The sequence below is a fragment of the Chlorocebus sabaeus genome, chromosome 20, assembly GCF_047675955.1.
Source record: "Chlorocebus sabaeus isolate Y175 chromosome 20, mChlSab1.0.hap1, whole genome shotgun sequence".
NCBI classification, from domain to species: Eukaryota; Metazoa; Chordata; class Mammalia; order Primates; family Cercopithecidae; genus Chlorocebus; species Chlorocebus sabaeus.
In genome coordinates, this window is record NC_132923.1 from 46,240,583 (window position 1) to 46,254,224 (window position 13,642).

Here is a 13,642-nt window from a genome sequence, read left to right on the forward strand (position 1 = left end):
ACCCTGCAGTTGATAAAAAGCAAAGTTTACTGCAATCAATTCATAATCATGTGTATTTATTAGGGGAATGGGAAATGGGAGTCATTTCCTGCTCAATCCCCTAGTTTTCATGGGGGGAATTTTTCTCTTGCTCCACTCCTTTCTCCAACCCACAGAGGTACAGTGAATTATCTCACTAGTGCATTTGGAAGAGGAATTGGGCACGAAAAGCCTAGCCACTTTCTCCCACTGTGTGTGTGTGTGTGTGCGTTCAACTACTTACAGGAAGCATACATTCTAATCTGCTTTTCCACGTATGTTTTCTATTAGTAGAAATTAAATGAACTAGGCCAGCCATGGTCACTCACGCCTGTAATCCCAGCACTTTGGGAGGCTGAGGTGGATAAATCACTTGAGGTGAGGAGTTTGAGACCAGCATGACCAACACGGTGAAACCTCATCTCTGCTAAAAAAACAAAAACAAAAAATGAAAAAAAAAAGAAAAATTATCTGGGCATGGTGGTGGGTGCCTGTAGTCCCAGCTATTTAGGAGCCTGAGGCAGAAGAGCCACTTGAACTCAGGAGGTGGAGGTTGCAGTGAACCAAGATGGTGCCACTGCACTCCAGCCTGGGCGATAGAGAGACTCTGTCTCAAAAAAAAAAAAAAATAGAGAGAAATTAAATGAACAAATAGTAATATTTACATGATGTGAAATGTGGTCTTTGGAGAATATTTTTCTCCAAAGCTTGATCACTTTGATGTCCAGAAAGGACTGCGTTTCAGCACTTGATGGGGCTGAGTGAATTCACTTACTTCCAGTGATTGTTGGTGCATACTTAAACCATGTCCTTCAACCTAGAGTGGTCTTTGTTGGTAACACTGCTGATACTTTGATCTCCGTCTCTTGTTTAGCTCTCAGTTGGCTCAGAGCTCAGGCTGAGAAAAGGGTGCTATTTAATGGATTCCCTCAAACCTTATCAGTCTTTAATCTGAATTTACTATATGCTTCCCTTGATCCCCTCCCTAGGTACCATCTGTTGAAATTACTTAATTCGACCAGCTTTGTTTTACCATATTGTGTTTTAGCTGAACTCTGAGTATTTACAATGAAGGCAACTGACTGCTGGTACTGATGATGGTGTGTTTAATATCTCATCTCTACATACTCATTGAAGGCAGCACCTATTATGTATACAAGTTCATTCAGTATTTTCAGAGAATGAGCAGAGCCTGTGAAATTCATTAAACATTACCACAATAAGAAAAAAGGACAAACCACAAGAGAAAAATAATCTGTACATAAGACTTCACTGCAAACTAGACGATTTCAGTGTTTATAAATATTCGTCTGTGGAGAGAAGTACGTGTATTATAATAATTATGCATTAGTGCCTCATTAGTAGAGGGTTACATCCATGCTGTTTCTTTTTCCTCTAGTGTATTTCTGATAAGTTAGCATTTTAAAGTCTTATTTAAAATGTAATAAAAACAGGAGAGTGCGTGTGTGTATATTCGAGAGTAGATTATTTATAATTCCTTCAGCTGTGTGAGGAAACATATTCCATGGGTTCTGAGCCTACAGAAAAGATGTAAAGAATTGCCTTCCTCATCCAGAATCAGAACCTAATTACTTGTAATATGGACAATCAAATCAGAACTTCCGCTGTACTGACTTTTTTCTCAATGCCATTATATTGCTACTTGCATTTAAGTTCTAGATCTTTAAATATGTTTTGTAAATGAGACACTTTCCAGACCGGCACTCCTAGAACTGCCTTCATTATGAACTTTGTGGGTACATTCTAATTACGAAATCCACAGACATTTCTCAGTCCTTTTCTTATGAGATCTTTCTGTTGAATTTGATACAGTCAATCAGTTTCTTTCTTTCTTTCTTTTTTTTTTTTTTTTTTGAGGTCCTGTACACCTTTGGATTCTGGATATTCCACATTAATTGATCTCTGTCAGCCTCTTTGACTGCTGTTTCTTTGTTTCTTATATAAGACCTTTTAAATTTTTCTTTGCTTGTCCTTAACATGTTTCCCTGAAATCCATTTATTTCCTTATCTCTGCTCTTTTCACACTTCATGGATGATCTTCATTTTTATGATTTCAGTTATCATCACCTAATGCTGATATGCTATATCTATAAAGATGAGCTATAGTCTATATTTCTAGGTCTATAGACCCTCTGGAATCCATGAATGTCAACTGCTTGTTGGCTACCTCTATTTGGATATCTCGTAGGTTCTCAGAACTCAGCAAGAGCAACTGGCATTCATTATCTTCTTTTATAAACTTTCTCCCACTTCTTTATTCTATTTTAGATGGTGGCATCACCATTGTTCAGTCACGGAAATAAGAAACGTGGAATTCAGCCTTGACAGCCTTCTTTACATCCTCTCCCATGTCAATTTAGGCACCAAGTTCTGCCAAATGCTCTCTCAAAATGCTCTCAACTCTCTTTCTTTCTTTCCATTTATCTTACCACAACCCTATTTAAAGCCTAGAAAGCTAGAAAGTGAACCTCAGTTGCGACCTATTTCAACTGACTTTTCACAGGTCCTCTTGTGTGTAGTCTTGCCCTCTTCAAAGTCACTCTCCATATTGCTCTAGAACCCATCTCTGTCCAGACATTGTCCTTCTATATAGAAATGTAAAAAGTAACAAAAAATTTTACCATTCCCCAAATCCACTTCTCTGGAGTAACCACTGTTAGCAATACATTTCATAAGTCAAGGTTCTTAATTACAACTAATAGAAGATGCTGGCTGATTTAAATAGGAAAAGAGTATATTAAGAAGATATTGGGTAGCTTTCAGAACCAAGTTGAGGACTGTGCAGCCAGGAGGCAAGTGAGAGGCAATACCCAGCATAATGCTGAGGATATCACTGTCATGGGCACTGTGTGATAGGTGCTGAGGCTTGCCACTGATAGTGCTGAGCTGTAGAAATTGAACGTTGACCTGGCACTGGATTCATTGCTTCCCGGGAATGTGATCCTTCTGCACCTGCCACCACTGTCAAATATACAGATCTTCCTGGTCCCTGCAACTCTGGGATGGGTACTTGGATTGGTGTAGCCTGGATGCAGCAAGGACTTGGAAAGAATGATCTGGGATTTTCAGAGACAAAATGAAGAGGAGTTTTAGAATAGTGCCTCTGGAACCAAATTTCTTGGGCTACAACTGTGTTCTTCTATTTACTGGTTGTAGCTCTGCGCAGGTTGCTTGATCTCTCTGTCTCAGTTTCCTCATTTGTAAAATAGAAATATAGTTGCAATTACTTCATGGGGTTGGAGGGAAAATTGAATAAGTTAATCTAGGTAAATTGCTTAGAATGCTTCCTGATGCATATATAAAATGTTAGCTATTATTATTTCACCGTATATAGTGTGACTTGATTCTACTTCCCACTGAGACTTATAAGGGGGAGGAGGACTGTCCAGATTTAGGAAAGAGGTTCATATAGTGAGTAGCCAGAAATAATGACAAGTATCCACTATCATATATATTCTTACAGACTTCTACCCATACATTTGCTATTAAAATAGTTATGCTTGTGTGTATTTGTCAGGATACTCAATTCAAACCTTATTCAAACCACCACAGACAAGAAATGTGGGAATTTCTTGGCTTCTGTAATTAAAACATAGAGAGGATGTGATACAGCTAGGTCTCAAGGACAACTGGAAGCATTGATTTCAGTGCCACTAAGACTGTCTTCCCATCTACCTCTGTTTTCTTTGTCTATTCAGTATATTTCTTTTATATGTGTTTCTTTTACAAGACTGAAAAGTGTCACCTCTGGCAAACTTCAGGCCTCATATGTCCCCATTTCAACATCAAAGAGGAAGTGAAATATCGTCTTTCTGATGCCTAGGAAAAGAATCCTGAGATGGGGCTATGATTAGATTGGCTTGAGTCAATTATTGTGACTGGAAAGGTGGTATCATCAGGAAATATGAAAGCTTTACTGAAATCACATGTTTGAAATTTGGGGAAAGATTTTTCTAGAAGTGGGAAGAGAAAACTTGGCAAACAGTTTTATGTACTTTATATATAACACTCACAGCAAGCTAAAAATTCCTTTAAACTTAATCTGTTTTTAAAATGGCAATACAAAGCAAAAATAACAAATGTGCTAGGTACTGAATTTTAAAACCTTGGAGATGAGCAATGTGTTAACTTGGGCTGCGGGGTTAAGTTGTGCAGTTTCTTGGAATAAAACTTCTATTATCTTTTAATTGCAGAGTATCCTGAGTTTGCAAGGGAACTTTAAAAAACTGTTACTATTTGCAACCACTTATCTGTGTGAATCAATTCTCTGCAACCAAAACAAAATACAAAGAAAAAAAAAAACAGAAAACAAAAACAAAATAACCTCAAACAGAAAACAAAGTTACTGTTACGACTGCAACCTGCCTTTTCTATGTTCAACAAAACTGACTGACTTCATATTAGGTAATTGTTATACAATTTACTTTACAAAAGTAATGTATACTAATAAAATATTGCTTTCAAATGTCTTATTTTCTAGGCTTTCTTGTAGGATTTTTCTTGAAAGACTTCTACTGTGAAAAATTTGAAAAACAATATATTAGAGCAGCGGCTAGCAGAGTTTCTGTAAAGGGCCAGTAGTAAATATTTCAGGTGTTGTGGGCCATGTAGTTTCTGTTGCAAGAACTCAACTTGACTACTATTGTAGTGTGCAAACAGCTATAGACAATACATAAATGAACTATGGTGACTACTTCCAATAAAACTATTTATAAAGACAGTTGGCAGACTAGATTTGGCCTATGGGCTGGGCTGTTGTTTGCCAACCTCTGTATTTAGAACATTTGCTATAAATTGATAGATTGGACTATCCAAATTTGTTACCTACTTACCTTAAATGAAGGGGGGCAAATGAGCTGCCTTTTCATTCTATATTGACAGTTATTTTCAAGAGGAGTGTTCTAAAAACAGTTCTGATTTTAGTAATGTCACTTTATGGGTGGCTGAGTTGAAATTAAGTATTTGGTCATTTTGGTTTTGAAAACTGTAAACTTTAAGTTAGCCCAAATCTGTAGCTTTTAATGTGTTCTTTAACATAAAATATCTGTAACAGTTTGCATGCTCTGTTGGATAATGATTTTTTTTTATGGTGGAGATTCCTTGGGAGATTTACTCATTAACTAATGCTTACTTCTGATCTCATTTGCTAGAGTAAGTGTAGAGTTTACACTAGGCATACTAATCTAATCTTCCAAATTTCGATTTCTTTTTTTTTTTTTTTTTTTTTTTTTTTGAGACAGAGTCTCGCTCTGTTGCCCAGGTTGGAGTGTAGTGGCCGGATCTCAGCTCACTGCAAGCTCTGACTCCCGGGTTTACGCCATTCTCCTGCCTCAGCCTCCGGAGTAGCTGGGACTACAGGCGCCCGCCACCTCGCCCGGCTAGTTTTTTGTATTTTTTAGTAGAGATGGGGTTTCACCATATTAGCCAGGATGGTCTCGATCTCCTGACCTCGTGATCCACCCGTCTCGGCCTCCCAAAGTGCTGGGATTACAGGCTTGAGCCACCGCGCCCGGCCTTGATTTCTTTTTCTTTTGCTCACAATAGCTTGGATCATCTGAAAAAGGGCTTGAATAAATGTATCATTTGTTACTAGCTAAAAACTGTCATCATTAACTTGATTAATCAAAATGCTGCTCTTAAAGATGGATTGAAGCACAAAATAGCCAGCCTGGTTCCCCATAATGAAGAGATTAATTTGACACACAAGACAACCAATTTAGTACTACTCAACGATCATGCTTTATTTAGAAAGCCATCAATTAGTATATTTTTTCCTTGATCACTATTTTGTCTCTATAACAAGAAACGATGATTTCCTCAAAAGTTAATCTGCTTTCTTAAACATAAAAGGATATTTAGCTCAGCACTCTTACACTCCAAAATGTGAAATTCTGTTTTATGAGTAAAGAGGAAATTAATGATGGATTAAAAAGCTTGCAGTGGAATTCTTTATTTTAGGGTATTGCTAATTTTCTTTTTGTAACATGATTGTGAATATGGTAGTAGAAGTCACAGCAAGAAAGACACCCAGGCCTTGTGTTCTTCCTTCTTTTGGACGGAGATTAAAATGGCCTGTATGCATACACTGAGATGTAAACACTACACTGGTTTGCAAAGAAGTTAATTAGATTTTACTGCCTTTTAAAATGTGTGTAGTGGTTGGGAGAAGTTTTTGGCAAAGTGAAAAGAACATTAAGTCACAGTATTAGTTTTCTTTATAGGATTGATACTTAGAGCAACGGAAAAGGTATATTCATGAGATTCATGTGGCATATGGACTTTTTAATCATTCCCTATTGGGCAGCATTTCTTATTATGATGGGAAGAAACAGCAGCAAACATTTCTTTACTAACTTGGGCTAATGATGCTTTCTGGACGTCATGTTTACTGTGAATGAGAAGTTGGGTTTGATGTTTAAAGAGTTCTAAGTTGAATTGGATTTCAAATGCAGGAGTTAAGAAAATTTATAAAAAAAGAGCGATGCCGTTTCATTAATAGTTCATGGAAATTTACCATTTGAAAGGCTGATCTGATGTGCTTTAGAACTTATTGGGGGTTATTAGATGACATACCATTTATGGATCTGACAGATTCTTAAAATCTGTTTTGTTTTTGTTTTTGTTTTTGCGAGGAGGGACCTTGGCAGAATGCTATGTGTGTGAAGTGTATATATGTCTTGTGTAAGTGTGAATGGTTGGTGTTTCTGCCTAAGTGTATCAGCCTCATGGTGCTGGGAAGCTTTCCAGGATTCTAGGGGATGTCAGATATGGATAGGGAGGGACACTGTGAGTGACAGCCGAAGCTAGATTTTCCTGGTTTTGAATTCATCTGCAGGCTTTGCCTCCATCAATGAAACAGGATAACAATTCAGTAAAAAGTAGTTATTAAACATTCCTTAGGTACCCACTATTGTGGGCCACACTGATGTTTACTGTATGATCGTGTTCCTCTCTTCACAGGGCAGGAGCCCTTGGAGGCTGTTTGGAATTGGGCCCATAATAGAAGTGGTCAAAACTTTCCTTGTTGCTGACTTGAAGGATGTAAAGAACAAACATTAAAACATTGCTTAATAGATTTTGGAAACTTGTTTCCTAAGAGGATAATCCTGGCCTGGGAGCCAGGACTATTGTGTTCTAGTCCTGTCCTGACTCCACCAACAAGCAGTGTGTCACCTTGGGCAAGTTTCCCTGCTCTTTTAGAGGTTGGAAAAGTATAGATTTATTGCTCAGATAGAGAGTGGGCAACATGAGAGAACAACATGAGAAGAATACATTAATATTTTAATAGTGTTCAGAGGCATAAGCATGAACAGTTGTAGAAAATATGTACTTGAAGGAAAAATAAGTTTATCATTGAGAATGAATTCCCACAAAGCTGAGAAAAATCTGTTAAGGATTGATGGCTTGACCTTCAACCCATTCATATATTTTCCATTTTTAAAAATAAAAATGTCTCTTCCTCCCCCTTCCTGTGTCCCTTTCTTTTGATTGCAAAAGATATATTTGTTTTGGCAGAAAATTTGGAAAATACAGAAAATTGCTAAGGAGGAAATGAAAACAATGTTAATATCTGGAAAAAAAATTAAAAGGTTTTAATATAACCTTGTAGTTTTCTTGCCTTTGTGTGTGTATGTCCACACGTAATCAGAACCATATTGAATGTAATATTCCAAATGATTGTTTTTATTTAATAATATACTGTGGCCATTTTCTCACATTAATGATATTCTTCTAAAATATAATTTAAAATAAATGCATAGTATTCCAAAATACACAACTTGTTTAAAATATTTTTTTCCCATTACAAATAGTTCATTGCCAAAAAATTGGAAAATACAAAAAGATAGAAAGAAGAAAAATAAAATTCATGATAATTCTATTACCCAAAGAAATCAAACTTTTCTTCGAATCTGGTTTTCTAGGCATATTCACCATATTTATAATTTGTGTTTTGTCTTTTTATTTAACAAAATAGCATACTTATCTTCCTATATGAGTAAAATTTATCTTACATATAACATTTAAATTTATAGTTAGGTTCTTAATTTTATAATTAACATTTGTAATTATTTCTATGTGATTAGGTATATAATATATGCAATTATTTTTTACAGTTTGTGTACTTAACCGTTATTGTGAGCTATTATGTACTAGACATTTAGCATACATATGAGAACAGAACAGGTATAAATTGTGAATGAGAGTATAAATTCTTACATAATCTTTTTGTTTTCTTTACCAATACATATGTTTATATGTGAACTAATACATTTCAGTGCTGTTATTGTGAGTAGCCACATTGTAATCCATTTGCATCATCATCTATTTCACTAATTTACCATTGGTGCATATTTAGATTGTTAATTTTTTCCTAACAGCGTTGTAATAAATATCTTACAGTCAATTATTTTTCACATTATTATTTTTCTATGACAATTTCCTAGGGTGTAATATATTGATTAAAAGACTTACATATTTTTAAGACTTTTGATATCTACTGCCAAAACACTATTTATAAAGGTTGTACCAATTTTAACTCATAACAGTAATGTGTGAGTGCCATTTTCCCAAACAAAAAATGGCATATCATTGGTATTTTTTTAACTATGCATGTTTTAAATTCCTAATAAGTTTATATACTTTTAATGTTTATTGAGGAAAAATTTCTTCATTGGTGAATTATTTTTTAGGTCTTTTGATCAGTTTTTGGAAGGATATTGGTTATTTTTGTCCTAAAGTATATAAACTTTTAGAATACTAGCGTTATTAACTATTTTTCTGCTGCATATAGTTTTCCAGTGTGTAGTTTGATTTTAATTCTATTTATTATGATTTTGACACTCTACTGTCAAATCTTTCAATATTTTCCTTTCTATTGCTGTCTTTGGTTTTATGCCAGAAAGACTGTCCCAGTCACCCTTAGATTATATATATTTAAAACTTACATGGTTTTCTTTTAACATTTAAAATTTTAATCTAAGTGAAAATTACTTATTTTGGCAAATAATATAATGTAAGGGTCTACTCTTTATTTCTCCTAAATAGTTAACCAATGATCCAAGCACTATTTATTGAATAATTAATCCTTTCCACACTGAAGTGTCACCTTTATGTAGGCTTGGATGTATTGGTAGAGTTTCTAGTTAGTACCACTCTCTTTTATTCATTGTACAGTTATTGTTCAATTTGAATATCTGGCAGCACAAATTTCTCCTTTCTTTTTCTTTCTTTTCAGTGTTTTCTTGGATTTACCTTTTTATTCTTTCAGATGCATTCTTTCTCTTTTCTTTATTGAGATATAATGTCTCTTTTTGCTTATTGTTAACTCAAAAGTTATTTTAAAAAGGGCTTAACATTGCCAATCTGATAGCCATTTTCTCTCTCCACTTATTAATTTTCTAATTTTGGATTACATGTTAGAGATTTTGGCTTTTATGTTTTAAATTTTATAAAAATTTCATTGAGACCTTAATAAATGATCAATTTTTGTAAATGCTTCATTGGTTTTTGAAAAGAATGTATTCTTTTTAGGTACAAACTTCTCTGAGGCAAAACTATTAAATTACACTTTAAAAAATGAAAAGGTATTATTCAAACTTCTTATTTTTGATATTTATTTTTGTTCCATTTTATCTGTCAGTTTTGGAGAGTGGTCTGATATGGTTTGGCTATATCCCCACCCAAATCTCATCTTGAATTATATAGTTCCCACAATCCTCACGTGTTGTGGAAGGGACCAGTGCGAGATAATTTTATCATGGGGGCAGTTACCCTCATGTTGTTCTCGTGATAGTGAGTGAGTTCTCATGAGATCTGATGATTTTATAAGGGGCTTTTCCCCCTTTTTGCTTGGTACTTCTTCATCCTGCTGCCCCGTGAAGAAGGACTGTTTGCTTCCCCTTTCACCATGATTGTAAGTTTCTTTAGGCCTCCTGAGCCGTAAGTACTGTGAGTCAATTAAACCTCTTTCCTTTATTATTACCCAGTCTGTGGTATGTCTTCATTAGTAGTGTAAGAATGAACTAATATGTGGTCTGTTAAAACTTCACTCTATAATTGAGAATTTGTCAAATTACCTTTTCACTTTTAATAGTTTTATTACATACTTATGTGCATAATGGTTCATGATAGTTTCATATTCATGGTACTTGGTTATCCTTTCTGATCCATTTTGAATTTCAATTTGATATTGTCAAATATGGCCACACATACTTCTGTTTTAGTGTTTTCCTGGTTTGTCTCTGTTGTTTTAAAAATATTGTCATTTTTAATTAAAAAACTGCAAGTGGTTTTAGAAAGTCAAATATTCTTAAAAAGATTATTAAAAAAACCTTAGTACCTAGTTTTCCCCTGCTGCTACTTCCAATGATACCTACTTTCAATTATTTTAGCTGTTTTATATAGTATTTACCCCCTGGTTTCTAAAAAATATGCTTATATGGTTATTGACTTATTATTATCTAAGAAAAAAGAACTCGCTGTTCTCAATATAATTGTATCATAGCTTTTGGTTAAATACATTTTCAGTATTTTCTTCACACATAGCTAACAATACAGCTGGTATTTATTGAGTATTTACTATATGCCAGGAATATCTTATATTCCTGTGCTTATATTCATTAATTAAGTGCTTATATTCATTAATTCCATTATCAGAGTGACTTATATTCATTAATTCCATTAATTCCATTATCAGAGTGACTGTTATTATTATTCATTTACCCATTTTATAAATGGGAGAAGTAAGCCTCCGAGTAACTTACATTATGATTATGTAAGAATTTTCACTATTGAGCCAAAACAAGAACATGATTATGTTTCCTTTCTTATTCAAACTTTTCATTTTTTTGCAGTTTATAATGGTGTCACTTTAAACGTTGCATTATTCACTTCATCACTGATTCTTCCTCCAAAGCAAATATAGAACGCCTCTGAATATTATTTTCCTCATGATCAAAATGTAACACATATCCATCACCCCTTCCCCCAGAGTCTCTTATCCTCCTGCTCTAATCTAGAATGATTGTTCTCCAGGCCTGCACTCCTGTATTGGATTCTTTATACTCTAAATCTTGTATTTTCACCCTTTTACTCCTGCATTTTGAATGAGCTAATTCTTCAATAGTTTCCTGATAAATGATACAGAAGAGATACATTTTTTAAGATTTTCTAAGCTTTGTGCAGTGGCAGTATCGTAGCCAATGAGGTTTATCCGAGGCGCGATTATTGCTAATTGAAAACTTTTCCTCATGAATGAACTTCCATTCACAATTGCTTCAAAGAGAATAAAATACTTAGGAATCCAACTTACAAGGGATGTAAAGGACCTCTTCAAGGAGAACTACAAACCACTGCTCAGTGAAATAAAAGAGGACACAAACAAATGGAAGAACATACCATGCTCATAGATAGGAAGAATCAGTATCGTGAGAATGGCCATACTGCCCAAGGTAATTTATAGATTCAATGCCATCCCCATCAAGCTACCAATGAGTTTCTTCACAGAATTGGAAAAAAATGCTTTAAAGTTCATATGGAACCAAAAAAGAGCCCACATTGCCAAGACAATCCTAATTCAAAAGAACAAAGCTGGAGGCATCACGCTACCTGACTTCAAACTATACTACAAGGCTACAGTAACCAAAACAGCATGATACTGGTACCAAAACAGAGATATAGACCAATGGAACAGAACAGAGTCCTCAGAAATAATACCACACATCTACAGCCATCTGATCTTTGACAAACCTGAGAAAAACAAGAAATGAGGAAAGGATTCCCTATTTAATAAATGGTGCTGGGAAAATTGGCTAGCCATAAGTAGAAAGCTGAAACTGGATCCTTTCCTTACTCCTTATATGAAAATTAATTCAAGATGGATTAGAGACTTAAATGTTAGACCTAATACCATAAAAACCCTAGAACAAAACCTAGGTAATACCACTCAGGACATAGGCATGGGCAAGGACTTCATGTCTAAAACACCAAAAGCAATGGCAACAAAAGCCAAAATTGACAAATGGGATCTAATTAAACTAAAGAGCTTCTGCACAGCAAAAGAAACTACCATCAGAGTGAACAGGCAACCTACAGAATGGGAGAAAATTTTTGCAATCTACCCATCTGACAAAGGGCTAATATCCAGAACCTACAAAGAACTCAAACAAATTTACAAGAAAAAAACAAACAACCCCATCAAAAAGTGGGCAAAGGATATGAACAGACATTTCTCAAAATAAGACATGCATACAGCCAACAGACACATGAAAAAATCCTCATCATCACTGGCTATCAGAGAAATGCAAATCAAAACCACAATGAGATACCATCTCACACCAGTTAGAATGGCGATCACTAAAAAGTCAGGAAACAACAGGTGCTGGAGAAATAGGAACACTTTTACACTGTTGGTGGGACTGTAAACTAGTTCAACCATTATGGAAAACAGTATGGCGATTCCTCAAGGATCTAGAACTAGAAGTACCATATGACCCAGCCATCCCATTACTGGGTATATACCCAAAGGATTATAAATCATGCTGCTATAAAGACACATGCACATATATGTTTATTGCAGCACTATTCACAATAGCAAAGACTTGGAATCAACCCAAATGTCCATCAGTGACAGACTGGATTAAGAAAATGTGGGTCAGGCGTGGTGGCTCAAGCCTGTAATCCCAGCACTTTGGGAGGCCGAGATGGGCGGATCACGAGGTCAGGAGATCGAGACCATCCTGGCTAACATGGTGAAACCCCGTCTCTACTAAAAAATACAAAAAACTAGCCGGGCGAGGTGGTGGGCGCCTGTAGTCCCAGCTACTCGGGAGGCTGAGGCAGGAGAATGGTGTAAACCTGGGAGATGGAGCTTGCAGTGAGCTGAGATCAGGCCACTGCACTCCAGCCTGGGCGACAGAGCAAGACTCTGTCTCAAAAAAAAAAAAAAAAAAAAAAAAAAAGAAAACGTGGCACATACACACCACGGAATACTATGCAGCCATAAAAGAGGATGAGTTTGTGTCCTTTGTAGGGACATGGATGCAGCTGGAAACCATCATTCTCAGCAAACTGTCGCAAGAACAGAAAACCAAACACCGCATGTTCTCACTCATAGGTGGGAACTGAACAATGAGATCACTTGGACTCCGGAAGGGGAACATCACACTCCGGGGCCTATTACCGGCAGGGCCGGGGGGGAGGGATTGCATTGGGCGTTATACCTGATGTAAATGATGAGTTGATGGGTGCTGACAAGTTGATGGGTGCAGCATACCAACATAGCACAAGTATACATATGTAACAAACCTGCACGTTATGCACGTGTACCCTAGAACTTAAAGTATAATAATAATAATAATAATAAAAATAATAAAAGATTTTCTGTGGATGTATAGTGACTTTATCTTATCCCCCTTCTGTTTGGACATAGAATTCTAAATTGGAAATAATTTTCTTGCAGTGCTTTAGAAGCATTGATTAATTTCTTTTTAGTTTTTAATATCATTTTTGAAAAGCCTGATTACCATTTGATTTCCTAACTTTTTATTAAACTTTTTTTCGCTCTTTGGAAGCTTTATGAACCATTTTTATTCCAAATACAGTG

General features: G+C 35.6%; 1 pseudogene; it reads left to right on the top strand.

Moving 5' to 3' along the window:
• The first annotated feature begins 11,211 nt into the window (after positions 1-11,211).
• On the top strand, positions 11,212-11,341 carry LOC119626533 (U4 spliceosomal RNA; annotated as a pseudogene).
• The last annotated feature ends 2,301 nt before the right edge of the window (positions 11,342-13,642 follow it).